We start from the raw sequence: 17289 nt of genomic DNA, 5'->3' as shown, positions 1-17289 counted from the left end.
TATTTGGGCAGAGAGATTGTTCAGTAGTTAAGATGCTTGCCTCCAAGTTTAATGACCTGGATTCAATTCCTCAGAATCTGTGTGAGCCAGATGCACAGAGTGGTGAATGCATTTGGAGTTCACGTACAGTGGCTAGAAGCCATGGTACACCTATAATCTTTCTGTTGCTCTCTCTCTCTCTCTCTCTCTCTTTCTCTCTCTCTTTTTGAGTTAGGGTCTCACTCTGGCCCAGACTGATCTGGAATTCACTATGGAGTCTCAGGGTGGCCTTGAACTCATGGCCATCCTCCTACCTGTGTCTGTTGCTCTCTTTCTCCCAATTCCCCCCCTCTCTCTCTCTCTCTCTCTCTCTCTGCTTGTAAATTAATTAATTCAAAGTAAACAAAATATTTTTTAAAGTTTCACATCTTTTTAAAGTAGTATATCTACATGACAGAAATCTACACAGCAGTAAGGAAAAATAGCACAATGAAATCTGAAGAAAAATCAGCAAACCTGGAAGACAACATTCTCAGTGAGTTTACCCAATCACAGAAAGATAATCGTAACATAGTGTCACTCATCTATGGCTCCTAACCTGAATCTGCCTGAGATGCTGACACACCTAATAAGCATTTCCAGGACAGGACAATAGGGCGGGTGGGGCGCGAAGGGAGGGTAAAGGTGAGAGTGGGGAACACAAAATTGGACCCAAACCACAATGGTAACATAAAATTCTACATTCTAGAAGACAGAATAAATGGTTGAACCTTCATCAGGTCCTTAGGGGGAACACCTGAATCACAGGGCCCTGGAGAGTATATGATGAAGACTGACCTTAATCTTCTCCTGTTTCTTTCTCTCTCTCTCTCTCTCTCTCTCTCTCTCTCCCTCTCCCTCTTCTCTCTATCTCTTTTACATTACCTTTCTTTTTCTTCCTTCTATTCTTTGGTGTTGACCTGCAATTCCAAGTACCAGCATGTGACTAACATCCACAATCTATTGTCTCTGCTTATTGTATGTTTGTCTGTGAAGAAACTTTTCAGCTTCATGAGATCCCAGTGGATGAGTGATTGTTTATGTTCCTGAACTGTTGGGTTTTGTTCAGGAAGACTTTTCCCATTCCTATATCATGGAAAGTTCCTCCTATTTTTTCTTCTAGTATTAGCCAAGTTTCTGAACTTATATGGAGGTCTGATCCATTTGGACTAAGGTTTGAGCGTGGCAAGATGTGGTTATCCAGTTTTTCCAGCACCGTTTGTTAAAGATGCTGTCTTTTTTCCAGCCTGTATTGTAAGGGCCTTTGTCAATTACCAAGTAGCTGTAGTTACTTGACCCAAAGTCTGGGTCCTCAATTCTGTTCCATTAGCATTTCCTCCTGTTTTTATGCCAGTATCAAGCTGTTTTTATTATGATCGTCTTGTAATATAGCTTTAGAGCAGGTAAGATGATGCCTCCAGAGGTATTTCTTTGGCTGAGGATAATATTAGATATACAAGACCTTCTGCCTTTCCATGTGAATATTGAGATTAATTTTTCTATCTCTGTGAAAAACAATGTTGGGATTTTGATTGCTATTTCATTAAATCTATATATTGCCATTCATAAGATTGCCATTTTCACAATGTTAATTCAGGAGCATTTCCATTTTCTCAAGTCCTCTTCAATTTCTTTTTTGAGTAGTTTTATGTTTTCATTGTATGTATTCTTTCTCATCCTTGGTTAATGTTAGCCCAAGGTATTTTATTCTTTTGTTGTTGTTGTTGTTGCTATTGAAAATGGAACAATGTTACTATTTCTTTCTCTGTAACTTTGTCCTTTGCATATAGAAAGTCTACTGATTTTTGTGCATTGATTTTGTATTCTGCTACTTTGCTTATGGAGTTAATCACCTTTAAGAGTTTTGAGTGGAGGCTCTCAGGTCCCTTATGTATAGAATCATGTCATCTGCAAATAGAGCTAACTTAACTTCTTCCTTTCCAATTTGTATCCATTTTATTTCTTTCTCCTATCTTATTGCTTGAGCTAGGACTTCTAGTACTATATTGAAGAGCAGAGGTGAGAGTGGACACTCTGTCTTGTTCCTGATCTCAAAGGGAATTCCTTCATTCTCTCTCCATTATGAATTATTTGGGCTTTAGGGGCTTTATATATAGCCTTTACTGTGTTGAGATATAAACCATCCATGCCAAGTCTCTTCAATGTTTTAATCACGAAGTGATGTTGTATTTTGTCAAAGGCCTTTTGTGAATCTAAAAAAAAAAAAAAAGAAGAAAAAACTGTAGGCCAATTTCACTGATGAACTTAGTTACAAAGATCCTAAACAAAATCCTCATAAACCGAATCCAACAACATATCAAAAAGCATTATCTACCTTGATCAATCAAGTAGAATTCATCCCAAGAGTGCAGGGGTGGTTCAACATATGGAATTCTGTCAATGTCATATACCACATATATAAGCTTAAACACAAAAACCACATGATCATTTTGATAGATTCACAAAAGCCCTTTGACAAAATATATATATAGGGATCTGAGAGAGCTCAACAAAACCATAGATCTTCCTAAATATATGGTAGCAGGCTTTATGACCCAGTATATGGTTTATTTTAGAGTTTTAGAGATCGTTCCATTGACTTCTGAGAAGAATGTGTTGTCTGGGGTAGAATGTTCTGTACATGTCTATTAGGTCTAATTGATCTATGGTTTTGTTGAGCTCTCTCACTTCCCTTTTGATGATCTATCTATTGCTGATAGTGGAATATTGAAGTCCGTAACTATGAGAGTGTTGGTGGTTATTTCTGTTTTGTTGTTAAGTAGGTTTTATATTATGAATTGTGGTGCCCTGTGTTTGGTGCATAAAGATTTATGATTGTGATATCCTCTTGTTGGATCATTCCCTTGATAAGTAGGAGGTAGCGTTCTGTCTTTTTCTGCTTATTTTGTTTGAAGTCTACATTATCCAATTCTAGTATAGCTATGCCTGTTTGTTTTTTTTTTAATTTCCATTTGCTTGGAATATCATTATACACACTTTTATATGTATAGTTTCCATCCCTCTGTTAAGTTCCCTTTTCACATAATTTTTCTGATTTTCTTGATGTTTCTTGGAATTTATCTTTGCTTTTCTTTATGTCTTCATTGAGCTTAGCTGACTGGTTATTGAGGTCCTCTTTTTTTTTTTTTTTTTTTTTTTTTTGTTTTATCTTGCTCTCCTTCAGATCATTTAACTGTCTCTGGAACCTTTCCGGTTCTTATCTATTAGGTCCTTTATAGTGAGGATAGCATTTATATTTATTGGCTTTTTGTTGCTTTTCTGAAAATTCTATTTGCTTGGTCAGGGTTGCATTTTTGGGTCCTGATCCTAATTTCTCTTCTGTTTTGATTGGAAACATCCATTGTGGGTCTAAATGATCTTATTGGATTTACTTGCATTATATTTTTCATGTTATGCCTTTTGTGCTCTGGTCTGTCCATTACAGTGTAGAAGCCTTATTTAATTTAGGAGGAAGTTATAATCTACCCTCGAAGTGTGTTCAGTGGTTATTCCCTTTTATGCTTGCTTTTACTAGTTTTCTGGTGGAAATTGGGCCTTCCTGCTCAGAGTGAAGGAGCCCTTGAAACTCTGGTGGGGGTTCAAGGACCTTATGTTAAGGCTTGTTCTATGGTTCGGGGTGTGGGGGTGTGTGTTCAGATGGCCTGAAGTGGACAGGTGGATGGGGGGCAGTGGTGAGTGGGATGGCATCCCTAAGCCTGAAGGGACAGGTGGAGCTAATCTAGCCTGCCTGGGTCCAAGCAAGGGGGTGGAGGAGTGGTGGTGAATGGGGTGACAAATCCCAAGCCTGGAGGCCCAAGTGAAGCTACACTGTCCGGCCAGGGACCACGCACGGGGATGGGGGCAGCAGCAATTGCGAAGGCCATCCCAAGCCTGGAGGCATGGGTGGAGCTATGCTGGCTTGCTGACTTAGGTCTGGGCAACTGGTGGGTGGTGGTGGTGGGGAGTATTCGCACATGTGAAGAGTGAGATGGTGTTAGCTCCTCTCACAGAGGCAAGTGGGATGGATTTTGCACAGGGCAGAGAGAGTGGGATTGCTTTCTCACCACCGGGAGGGTGTTCACGTGCATGGTGACTAGAGAGACTGCGTTCACCCATGTGCTGTAGAGCAGGTGGAGCTGCACTGGCCTGGGTCTCCTTGCCTGCAGTTAGTGCAGGAGGAACCTGTGGCCAGGACTGCTGGTTGAGGGGACTGAGGGACTGGTGGACTGCTTGAGAGCGTGGGAAACATCCGATTCCCTTTTTATTCCCGCCCCCCCTCCGCCCCCGCCACCTTCTGCGCCCACTCACAGGAGGTCTGTTAGAGTCTGCTCCTCCTTAGAAGACCCAATGAACCCTTAATGTCTTTCCTTTCTTTCCCTGGGAGGTGTGGCATGGTTAGACAGACACTATTTTGACTGGAAGTCCAGTTTGGGTTGCTTTTTAGAGTTGTTTGTTTGTTTTTTTAAGAGTGAGAAATGATTTTCTTGGATGAAGACATAATGACTTCAATTCCAGCATTGGCTTGGGTAATATAAAGGAAAATACACTGCTCTGGATGAAGAAACATGAAAAATGTTTAAAATTTCTGACTAGTGTAGGACGGTTTTAAGAGACATGCTTCTTTGGAATTCCGTTTTATACTGTTATTCTTAGGGGATAAGGAATTGTTATATTGAATATCTATTAATATATTGAGTCACAGTTAGTGCCAATTGGTATTTTTTACACTGGTTTAAATTCCATCAAGGATATCCTAAATCCTTAATATGCTAAAATTTCAGCCTCCTTAACATATCATGGGCTAATAATATTACCTAATATATTGGTACTCTATAAATTCTATTAATTTATCATCTATCCTTGCTGTTTAGTTTACATTTAACATACTGTGATTTGATATAATTACATATGTGTTAAAGATAACAATTATGAACACATTCAATATTACATCGCTATATCATAATCTTGCTGAGACATTTTGTTAGCTTTATAGAAACTTGGGAAGAAAGGTCTTAACTGCATTTTATCTCCTTTGACATTAGTATATTAACATAGGCTTTGTTTGGTTTGTATTTACATAGTCTTTTATACACATTTTAATGTCAACCTTTCTGAATCACTTTCATTTAGGCTTGATTGTTGTTCAATTTTTTCTTTAGTCATATCTCACCTCAAAAATAACTTGACACCTTTTATATGTGTTTAATATAAATGGAGCTTAACTTTGCCATCTAATTTTAGCATGATGTATTTTTTTATTTCTCAGTTTCATTGAATCTTTATTTTGTTTTTCTTTTTTTAAAAATTTTATTTATTTATTTATTTGAGAGCGACAGACACAGAGAGAAAGACAGGTAGAGGGAGAGAGAGAGAATGGGCGCGCCAGGGCTTCCAGCCTCTGCAAACGAACTCCAGATGCGTGCGCCCCCTTGTGCATCTGGCTAACGTGGGACCTGGGGAACCGAGCCTCGAACCGGGGTCCTTAGGCTTCACAGGCAAGCACTTAACCGCTAAGCCATCTCTCCAGCCCTTGTTTTTCTTTTTAAATTCATAATTTTTGTGCTCATACACAATTATTGTAATTTGTAAATAGTGATATTTTGGTTGGTTTTATGTACACTATTTTAGCATCAAATAATATATGTAGGACTTCATTTTTGTAGTTTTAACTAGCATGGTCAGTTGTCTTTTCTGTCTGGTGGAAAGGAAGTAGCTTACAATCAGGTAGGGAATGTGGTCATGAACCATAAGTTGAATAGATTTCTCTAGTTTTAAGGTCCTACAGATCATGCCAAGGGAGCAGATTATGGTATGTCTTCTGAGCTGGGTATATCTTAATTAGCAATAATAATATGTCTATGTACACCATATGTTGGATTCTTGCCCCAGACCCAAAAATGTTGAGGCAGATCTAATATGAAAAATCACCAAATAGAAATATAATCAAATTAACACTTATAAGATACTAAGTATGCATAAAATCTCTTCCCTTTAATAAAACTTTAGGATAAATCAATATATCTTATATACTTTGACAAATAATTTGGCAAAAATAGATATGTGTTCTTTATGACTTGAAGTTGTAAAATTCTGAATCCCTACCAAATTCATTTTCAGTTACTTCATTGTGAATTTGTCAGTTAAGTTATACTCAAATTGAACACATGAACATGTCATATGTTCTAAATTTAATCAACTTATGATGGCAAGGTATGTGTCATTCTACCTTTGAAAAAAAATGTATGTGTATGTATGTATGTATGTATGTGTGTGTATACAGTTATACATATAATTTACTTCTGTATTCACTATTAGTCTACCCCTTTTATCTTTTGAGGCAAATCCATTCTTGCTTTATTTTATTTTATTATTTATTTATCTATGAGATAAGAGAAAAAAAATGGGCACACCAGGGTCTTTAGCCACTTAAAAGAAACTCCAGATGTATGCACCACTTTGCACATCTGGCTAATGTGGGTCCTGGGTAATTGCACTTGGGTCCTTTGGCTTTTCAGCCAAGTGCCTTAACTGCTAAGCCATATCTCCAGCCCTGTTGCTTTGTTTTACTATAACTTAATGAACATGTTTTTTCCTCAATAATACTTGGGAACCTGAAAAACTACTTAGAATTACTTGTCATCTAAAGTAAATTGTAAAAGAAAGCTGAAGACAACAATGTGACAATGTAAGACAGTTATTTATGACCCTTGTAAAAAGGTCATTAATGGGAATCGTGCCAAAGATGAGGAGTGTAGTGAATGAATTATGTCTTTCAGACTGAAATATGCTAATTAAATACCTAGGCAGGTTATAAATTATACAGATTCAGAAACTCGAGGTTACCCAGTACGTTATATATATATTTTTTATCCATTCATATGAGCATGATTTTTCCTTGTGAATATTTATTGTGATAAATATTTCTCTCCTTACTCTACAAACTTATGAAGTGATTAAACCATTATCAAGTGATCACGTTTGCATGTAGCCTCTCAAATGTGTTGTGGACCTTTGTGTTAACTGTCAGGAGCATCTTCCATGTCCTGTGGTGTGTGTGTGTGTGTGTGTATATATATCTACATTTGAAAAACTTTCCCACAATTCCTGTCTATGCAATACAAAGTCAGAAGTTTGCTTGTACAGAGAGCTTTAAGATAGGCTTCACCATTTAGACGACTGTGACATTTCATCAATGTCATGATGCACATAAATTTTGAATGCATTTTCTGACACATTAAGTAGAGGAGACTAGAAGGATAAGATCTTGATAGGAGCTGTCCAAGATGGGTCAGTTTTTGGGAAGTTTTGTCTTTAAAACTGATGTTTGGCTTTCTCAGAAACTTTCTAAGTTTTGTAGTCTTTTTCACAAAGTTAGTTATGCTCTGTTCCATTAAACTCACCTGCCTCAGTTCTGTTGGTAGCTACTAAAATAAGTAATTGACCAGTATACTTTGTAATATCTATTCATATTAGCCAGAACAGTATGGAATAATTACAAATTAACTATAAAGAATACTATATGTAAACTAACAATTGAAATAAGTTTTTGAAGTAAACTTTTAAATTTTAATTTAGTCACATCTCTAATCATGGATTGTTTTATACATTATGTAATCAGCTACCTAGAAGCAAGTTATACAGTTATAACTAGCTAAGTTTCCACTGTCTCTAACATGTGATATAGTAGGGATATAATAGGTAAATAATCTTTAGAGCGCCAGTTGACAATGCACCCAGATACAAAGAGAAAATGTGTATTCTTTGTGTGTGTGTGTGTGTGTGTGAGTGTGTGTGTGTGTGTGTGTGTGTGTGTGTGTGTGCGCTTTGAGGCAAGCCCCAGTTCAACAGGCTGCCTTTTCTCTCTCTCTCTCTCTCTCTCTCTCCATATATATATATATATTTAATTTATAAGTTTTCAGCAAACACAGGCAGTTTGGTACCATTGTTTAGGCTCATCCATGATCTACCCCTCCCATTGGACCCTCCTTGATGATGTAAATGGGTCATGCATTGTGGATTTAGCCCACAGTTATTTGTACGATAAAAGTCTCTGCATATCATGACCCAACATGTGACTCTGACATTCTTTCTGCCCCCTCTTCTACAAAATTTCCCTGAGCCATGTTGGGTTCATTTTTGGTCTGCTTCATTGCTGAGGTGTTGGGGGCCTCTGAGGCTCTGGCTCTCTGATTTGGTAGGAGTTGATTTTTCTCATGAGAGAGAGAGAGTGAGAATATTGGCACACCAGGGCCTCCAGCCACTGCAATCGAACTCCACACTTGTGTACCCCTCTGTGTTCATGTGCAACCTTGTGCACTTGCATCATTGTGCATATGGCTTAAATGGGTCCTGGAGAGTACAACATGAGTTGATAGTCTTCACAGGCAACCACCTTAACCACTTGGCAATCTCTCCAGCCCCAATTAAGTATATTCTGTCAATCCCAAGGAACTCTCATTGCTTCATTTCAGGCTGACTCTCAAGCCTCTGTTCATTGTTTTGAAGCCTGGTTACCTTCCTGTCTATTGTCCTTAATATATACTCATTACTTCTTGGACTGAATCTATCAGCTCATATTAAGTATGGATGCCAATTGCCACATACATACATATATATACAAGACAAAAAGTGTATCTAGCAAATCAGAAGGCATACTGTTCCATTACTAAATTATATATTACTTTAAGACAGGGGCTTAAAACAGTACTAAATATTTACTACTACTTTTTAAAAGTATGGACCAGAATTCAGAAGGACTTTCCTACCCATTTTAGACTCAAAGACCATTGTGACATTATAGTAAATTCCTCACCCAAGTTACAGTCATGCAGAGCCTTAAGTGGGCTGGGTAGATTTGTTTCCCATGGGCTTCACTCACCTGATGACTGGTAGGCACTGCTTATAAATGAGGAAGCTTCATATATTTCCTGTGTATGTCTATTGAGGGTTTGAACAGATAGCTTTTGTAGGCAAGCAGTGCAAGGGAAGGAAAGATGATAGATAGATGATAGAGAGATGGTAGAAATATAGATAGATGGTTGGTAGATAGATAGATAGACATATAGACAGACAGATAGATAGATAGATAAATAATACATATAGATAAAACTACTGAGATATTAATATTTTTTTATTACTTAGTCTCAAAAGTTACATAGCTTTATTTATCCAATAATCATCTGGAAGACATAAGCCCCTAAATTTCAAGTATTTGCAAACATATTTTGTCAATCATGTATAAATATATTCTTTCTAATTTAAATTAGTACCCAGGGTCATCAGGGCCTCATGTTTTCATCTTGCTGTTCTGCCTTCATTAACAATTAAGTTGTATGGAGAGAGCACATGGAAGTGTTGGAGATACAGTCATACAGGCCTTTCCCCAGCCAAAGAAGAGAGTACTTGGCAGAACTGAATGTCTTTAGCTTTTTAGGAGATTCCATAGAACATTCTCAGGGAACGCTTCCATTAAAATATCATTGACAATAATTGCTTTCATTTTGTTACAGGTAGGCTGAGTTATGTGTTTTGCTGTTCTTAGTTTTAAAATAATTTTCATTATGATATATAAATTGTACATAATAATGAGTTATATTAACACATGTTCATACATGCATGTAGTACATTTTTGTCACATTATCCCACAACATCCTTTTTTGTCTCCTATCCAATTCCACTGATTCACCTTAATTCCTGTTAGTTTTCAACTTGTGATAATATGACAAACCAAACTTTGGGGTTTCATTTCAAAAAGGGATGCTGACAGTGGATATGTTAAAGTAAGTAACCATCATAGTCTGCCCAGGGAGTGCATTAAACAATCCTTAAAAATAAACAAAAATATTTTGGGTCCTAAAAATGATGAAAACCCATTGTTGAAATTACCTTCTCATTGTTGGACAAACATACCATCAGAAACAGCTTATGGAAAGAATGGATTAATTTCATGCTTACGAATTCCAGGGAAAACATGATTAGTGGTGGAATAAACTAACATACTTCCATAGATATCACCAGAATCCAGGAAACACAAGCAGCCAGAGTTCCAACTTGTTCTCTATGTAGCTAGTAGGGGCTAAAATATAATATCTGTACCACCCCGTCCCCTGTGACACAACTCTTCCCCAGAAAGGAAGACCTGCTGAAGATTTAATTTGCAATTTCAATTTTAGTCAAAAACACCTGAGTCTGTGGAGCCAAATATTCAAACTACTACACCCATTATTCCAAGGTCCAAGTTAACATAACTAAAAAGATATGAATACAATTTAAAAAATAGGCATAACGAAGTAAGAAAGCTAAATTGTCTAGAAGCTCAAAGCTGAATGAAGAACATTAAGGTAAATTCTCTGTGGTCCTTTTCTTTGCTCATATAGTCCAGACAAGGCCCCATGGCTGCTCCAACCTTGAAGTGTCAATGGAGCTGTACAAACACCATTAAAATACTTTTTTACTCATTCTCTCTAGCAAATTGTCCTATAGCAGTTACCTTCTTCTGCTGGAACAAAAAACCTGACCAGAACATCTCATGGGACAAACGGGCATATTTTGCCTTACAACTTCAAGGGAAATTGCATCTTGGTGATAAAAACATGGTAAAACAGAGGGTAGGCATCATATAATATCACATCAGCTGGGAATGTAGCAGAAAGCATGAGATGGCTAGTGAAAACCCAGCAGAGCTGGACTAATAAGCTTCAAGGCATACTTCAGGTGACATATCTCCACCAGCAAGGCTCCTTTCAAAGGTTCTACCAGCTGAGGATTAAATATGAGGCTTAGCAACAAACTAATGAGACGATAGGGGACATACCACATTGAAACCATCTCAGGACTGTAAAAGAAGAGTCTAACAACAGAATGGATGTTTATCTACAAATATAACCTTACTAAGTCAATCATTACCGTCTAAACTGTAATCTCATTGCTTGCGGTTGCTGTGCAGAGTTGAGCTTCCACCTTTACTATGAAGGGAAATTAATCAGTCCTTTACATTCTCTCATCCTATCTATCAACAGAGTCCAAATGTATCTTATATCAGCAAGGACAACTAAGGAATTTAGAGTCGGTTAGCATACTTGCATACACCCTTCTCTTGGCTCTAGTGAGCTCTACAGTAACTGAGCTTCTATCTTACCATAGAGCAATGAAAAGCAATAGGCAGGTTTTTATTTCTCTCCCAGATAACATATGTGCTCTGCAGGAGTGTAGTTTTAATATCCTGCCCTCTGCCTGAACTCAGAGCAAAGGAGACACAACACTTTGACTGGGGTGATGTTAGCAGTGCTGAATTTCCAGTCTTGCAATCTACAAACACATACTACATGGAGTCAAGTAAGTAGCTGAACCTAAAGGGGGAGCTCAACTTTTATATCCACTTAGTACTGCATACAATTTGACAATATAAGCCTGCAAAAGAATAAAAAGGAACATAACTATAATAAAGGAAACTATCAATATATATAAATACCAAGTTAAACTGAGATTAATCAGTTTGAATTAGGTTATTTAGATTACTAAAGCAAAAAAAGTTTCAACACAGGACTGATTAAAAGTGCTTGATTGAAAAGCCTGCTATCCTGGATACAAGTACTTAGCCACTCACTTAAAACCCAACAGGCACTTGTTTGTCTATATCCATATCCCCTCTTTCTCTCTCTCTCCCTCTCTCTCTCACACACACATACACATACATACAAGCACAAACACATAAACATATGAGTAAATAAATCATGGAAACATTATCCATGTCTTTAATATTAATTTTAAGCTTATTTCCTAATATCTAAAGAGGTTTACTTAAATAAACCAATGAGAGAATTGCTTCAAAATGAGAAAATAGATTGCATTATTTTGTTGCACATTTTTGTTCAATATTTACTTAAAGATGTCATGATAGAAAATAGTAACCATGACCCTATTTCTGTCTTAGTACAACTGCCTTCATATAGCAAGCATGTCCCATGTATCCAAGATGACAAATCTAAAAGAGCAAGAACTTGTCGTAGTATGTGGGATAATTTGCAACCTTTGGAAATTGTCAATTGATGGTGCTTTAATAGAGAATGATGGGCTGGAGAGATGGCTTAGCGGTTAAGCGCTTGCCTGTGAAGCCTAAGGACCCCGGTTCGAGGCTCGGTTCCCCAGGTCCCACGTTAGCCAGATGCACAAGGGGGCGCACGCATCTGGAGTTCGTTTGCAGAGGCTGGAAGCCCTGGCGTGCCCATTCTCTCTCTCTCCCTCTACCTGTCTTTCTCTCTGTGTCTATCGCTCTCAAATTAAAAAAAAAAAAAAATAGAGAATGATAAGTAGAAATTGTTTACATTATCTATCTAAAAATAACCAAATTCAGGATGGGGATATAGCTTAGTTGTAAGTGTTTGCCTGTGGACCATAGTCACTAAGCTTCTCAGAATCAAACACCATGACAATATGTACATTCTAGTTCAATAGTGACACACAGCCTCAGTGTGTAACCAATAGTTTCTTATTGGCTAAGATTTCTGTTCAGTGTAAAGAAACCCATGTTTGGAATGGGGAACCAGATCAGAATCCTATGGAGACAAAGATTATCTTCTCCAGGGTCAAGCTCTCATTAGCATTTATCTAATACATCATACATCAAATTCTCCCTAAATTAATTATGCTTATCCCATTTAAACCATGTGGACTTCAATCTCTGTTGGAAAATCAGTTCTTCTTTTTCAGAAGGTAGAAAGACCAGAAAAGACAAACTACCCCTCGAACTTCACCCAAGCCACAGCTAAATCCCCAGATGAATTGGGGAGATGAGCAAGAGTATTGTTTCCATGCTGTTTCTGATAATCAGTGCCAGGGTGTAGGTAGGAGACAGATTCTGGGGATACTCAGCACCTAACAAAGCAGAGATCCAGAGGCTCCTAAGAGCTCATCACTGAAGTAGAATTAAAATTAATCCACCATGGCTCAGGGAAAATTTTTATTAGTTATGGTCACACTCAGTATGTAAACAGCACATGTTGGTACCACTCTTTACCTCATCATTGCCCCCCTCCAAAGGGACCCTCCTCACTGGGTATGTCAGTCACCTCGTGGGGCTTGTGGGTCATGAATTTTCAGAACAGCCATTAGTTATAGGGAAGAGGCCACGTCTTTGTGCATAATGTCCCTACTTGTGGCTCTACCAATCTTTCTGCCCTATCTACCACAAAATTCACTGAACCATGTTGGGTCATTTTAAGTCTACTTCAGTGAGGGGCTCTTAGGAGCCTCTGGATTTCTGTTTTGATAGGTGTGAAGTGTCCTTAGTGTCTATCTCCTTCACCCTTGTGTTGATATCAGGTTCACTGAGAAAGCAGCCATCTTTCTCATTCCCCCAACTCTTCTAGGGTTTCAGCTAGGGCTCTGGTGAAGTACAATTGGTCATTTCACTCCTCACGTCCCACTCTCATCTGACAAAGAGAAGCAGATTCTCCAAGAGAGAGTGAAGTCAGTACAGGTTAAATAGGATAACCATTATTAGTTTAGAGATAACTTAACAGGTGTAGACCCTCTTGTACCCAAGATTACTGGGAACTCAACATTGGAAGCAAAATCATTATCTGTATATAATTCTGACTTGTTTCCCAGTCTGGATATAATTATGACCTGCTTCCCAGTTCCATACATGGGTTCCTTTCCATGGCGTGGATCTGTTTTCAAATTCAAGAGCAGTTGATTACCCACCATGTCTGTGTACCACTATAGCACTTGTATGAGCATCACATCAGTCTGTTTTAGTTTGAGTAGAATTTGACCTTGAGTTTCTTCAGTCTAAGATGTGGACCTCTTTCCCCTAGTAGCTCATGTTGCGCCTTGTAGCACTCAACAAGCTAATTGGGTACTGGCTGTCTTCCAGATTCCAGCCAGGTCTCTCTATGTTCTGTACCAACAGCAGCAGTGTATTACCATAAACCTCTGGTGGGTAATCCAGTGCTCTGACAGCAGTTAACTTGCTTTGAGAAACATCGTAGGTCTCTCTGATCAACAGCTCATTGTGGCTGTTAACTGCATCATGGTCCTCGGACTTACACACGGGTGCCAAGGTAAAAGAAAGAAAATCAATGAAAAAGAAAGAAAAAATAAAGAAAGAAATAAAAAGAAAATGAAAATGAAAACAGGAGAAATTTAAAGTTAGGCTTTATCTCACCCTTTTTAGGGCCCTTTCATTCAGGTGCTCTCTATAAGCGTTCAACTTTTTAGTCTGTCTTCTTGGATATAGGACTTTATGGTAATCAGTTCCAATTGGGTTTAGTTTTGTGCCCCTCCCCCACCATTATACACACCTCAAGCCCTACTTCCCTATTGTCCATGCCTCAAGATACTTATTAGGTATGTCAAAATCTTGGGCTGAACCAGGTTAGGAGCAGCAAATGAGTGAGACCGTATGATGATTTTCTTTCTGTGATTGTGAGAGTTCACTGAGTATAATCTGATACAGTTTGATCATTATGTTATTTTTTTCTAACTGAAGAGTAGAATTCCATCAAGTAGATATACCACATCTTGGTTATCCATTCATCTAATGATGGACATTTGGGTTTGTTCAAGTTCTTAGTTATTATGTATTGAGAAGCAATAAACATGGTCCCAAGAAGAGAAGGAAGAAAAGGATAAGTAATATGAAAAATATAGAGAGATGAAAGATAAGAGGGAGAGAGAAAGAGAAGCAGAAACAGGAGGAGACAAGGGTCAGTTTTGCTCATACCCTCTCCAGAGCCTTGTGAATCTGGCATTCCCTCTAAGGGACTGGTGGAGGTTCTCTTTTAGATTGTAGAGTTTTATGATACCATTGCCTTTTGGATAAAGTTTTGTGTAGATCACTCCCTCCCTTACCCTCCCCTCCATCTCCACCCTCCCTATTGTCTGGTCCTCGAGATACTTGGTAGGTATGTCAGCAACTTGGGTAGATTCAGGTTTGGAGCAGTAGATGAGTGAGACTATGTAATATTTATCTTTTTGTGATTGTGTGAGTTTACTGAGAATAAGCTGTTCTATTGGTTGAGTGATTATTTAAAATCTTGTGCTACTGGGGTTTTGTTCAGGAAGTCTTTTCCCATCCTAAGTTAAGGAATGTTTCTCCTAACTTTTCTACCAGTAGTAGCCTAGTTTCTGGTGTTATGTTAAGGTCTTTGATCCATTTGGACTTGATTGTTGTGCATGGCAAGAAGTGTGGATTAAGTTTCAATTTCCTTCATATGGTCATCCAGTTTGTCCAGCACCATTTGTTGAAGATGCTGACTTTTCTCCAGCCTATATTGTAAGGTGTTAGGGCCTTTGTCAAGTATCAAGTAGCTGTAGTTTCTTGACCCAAAGTCTGGGTCCTCAATTCTACTCCATTGGTCAATATTCCTGTTTTTATGTCAGTACCATGCTGTTTTTATTACTATGGCTTTGTAGTATAGCTTTAGATCAGGTATGGTGATGCCTCCAGAGGTATTTCTTTTGCTGAGGGTATGCTTGGTTATCTGAGGCCTTCTGCTGTTCCATATGAATTTTAAAATCAATTTTTCTATCTCTGTGAAGAACAATTTGGGATTTTGATGGGTATTGCATTAAATCTGTAAATTGCCTTTGGAAAGATTGCTATTGTCACAAATTTAATCCTGTCTACCCAGGAGCATGGGAGGTATTTCCATTTTTTAAGTCCTCAATTTCCTGTCTGAGTGCTTTTGTTTTCATTGTATATATCTTTCACTTCCTTAGTTAATGTTATTCCAAGGTTTTATTTTTTTTTATTTTTTTGCTGCTAATAAATATGGGATAATGTCACTTAGTTCATTCTTTGTATCTTTGTAATTTGCATATAGAAAGGTTACTGATTATGGTGCATTGATTTTTGTATCCTGCTAATTTTGCTGAAAGAGTTTATCACCTTTAAGAGTTTTGTAATGGAAGCTGTAGGGTCTCTTAAATATAGAATCATGTTGTCTGCGAATAGCACTAATTTAGCATCTTCCTTCCCAAGTTGTATCCCTTTATTTCTTTCTCCTATTATACTGCTTGAGCTAGGATTTCAAGTACTACATTAAAGAGTAGAGATGAGAGTGGACACCATTGTCTTGTTCCTGATATCAGTGGGAATTCCTTCAGTCTCTCTATGAAGTATTACTCAGGCTTTAGGAGCTTTGTATATAGTCTTTATTGTGTTAAGATATAAACCACCCATGCCAATTCTCTCCAATGTTTTGATTATGAAGTGATGTTGTACTTTGTCAAAGGCCTTTTCTGCATCTATCGAAATGACTATGTGGTTTTTGTGTTTAACCTTTTTTATATGGTGTATTTCGTTGACACATTTCCATTTGTTGAACCACCCCTGCATTCCTGGGATGAAGCCCACTTGGTCAAGGTGGATAATGCTTTTGATGTGTTGGAAATGTGTCCAACTTGTATTCCCTTTGTTTACTTCTCCTGTATTATTGCTTTAGCTAGGACTTACAGTACTATATTGAAGAGCAGAGGTGAGAGTGGACACCACTGTCTTGTACTTGATCTCAGTGGGAATTCCTCCAGTTTATCTCCATTAAGTATTATTTGGGCTTTATGAGCTTTGTATATTGCCTTTATTATGTTAACATATAAACTGACCATGCCAATTCTCTCCAATGTTTTGATCATGAGGTGGTTATATTTTGTCAAAGGCCCTTTCTGCATCTTTTGAAATTATCATGTGGTTTTTGTGTTTAGCCTTTTTATGTGGTGTATTACATGGACAGATTTCCATATGTTGAATGATTTATGCGTTCCTGGGACGAAGCCCACTTGATCAAGTTGGATAATGGATTTGATGTGTTGTTGAATTCGGTTTGTGAGGATTTTGTTCAGGATCTTTGCATCTAAGCTCATCAGGGTAATAGGCCTGTAGTTTTCTTTTCTTGTGGCATCTCTGCCTGGTTTTGGTAATAGAATGATAATAACTCCATAGAAGGAGTTGGGGGGCTTTCACTGATCTCCAGTTCTGTGGCACAATTTGAAAAAGATTGTTTTCAGTTATTCCATGAAGGTTTGATAAAAATCAGCTGAGAAGACATCTGATCCTGGACTCTTCTTTTTGGGGAGGCTTTTTATTACCTTTTGAATTTTGGTAGTTGTGATAGGTTTGTTTAGGAGATTTCATGTGCTCTGAGTGTACTTTTGGTAGATGATATGTGTCTAGGAATATATCCATTTCCTCCATATTTTCCAATTTTGTAGAGTAGAGGTTTTTGAAGTAAGACCTGATGATTCTCTGAATTTCACATATGTCTATTG

The sequence above is a fragment of the Jaculus jaculus genome, chromosome 1, assembly GCF_020740685.1.
Source record: "Jaculus jaculus isolate mJacJac1 chromosome 1, mJacJac1.mat.Y.cur, whole genome shotgun sequence".
Classification (NCBI taxonomy): domain Eukaryota; kingdom Metazoa; phylum Chordata; class Mammalia; order Rodentia; family Dipodidae; genus Jaculus; species Jaculus jaculus.
This window is presented reverse-complemented; position numbering follows the sequence as displayed.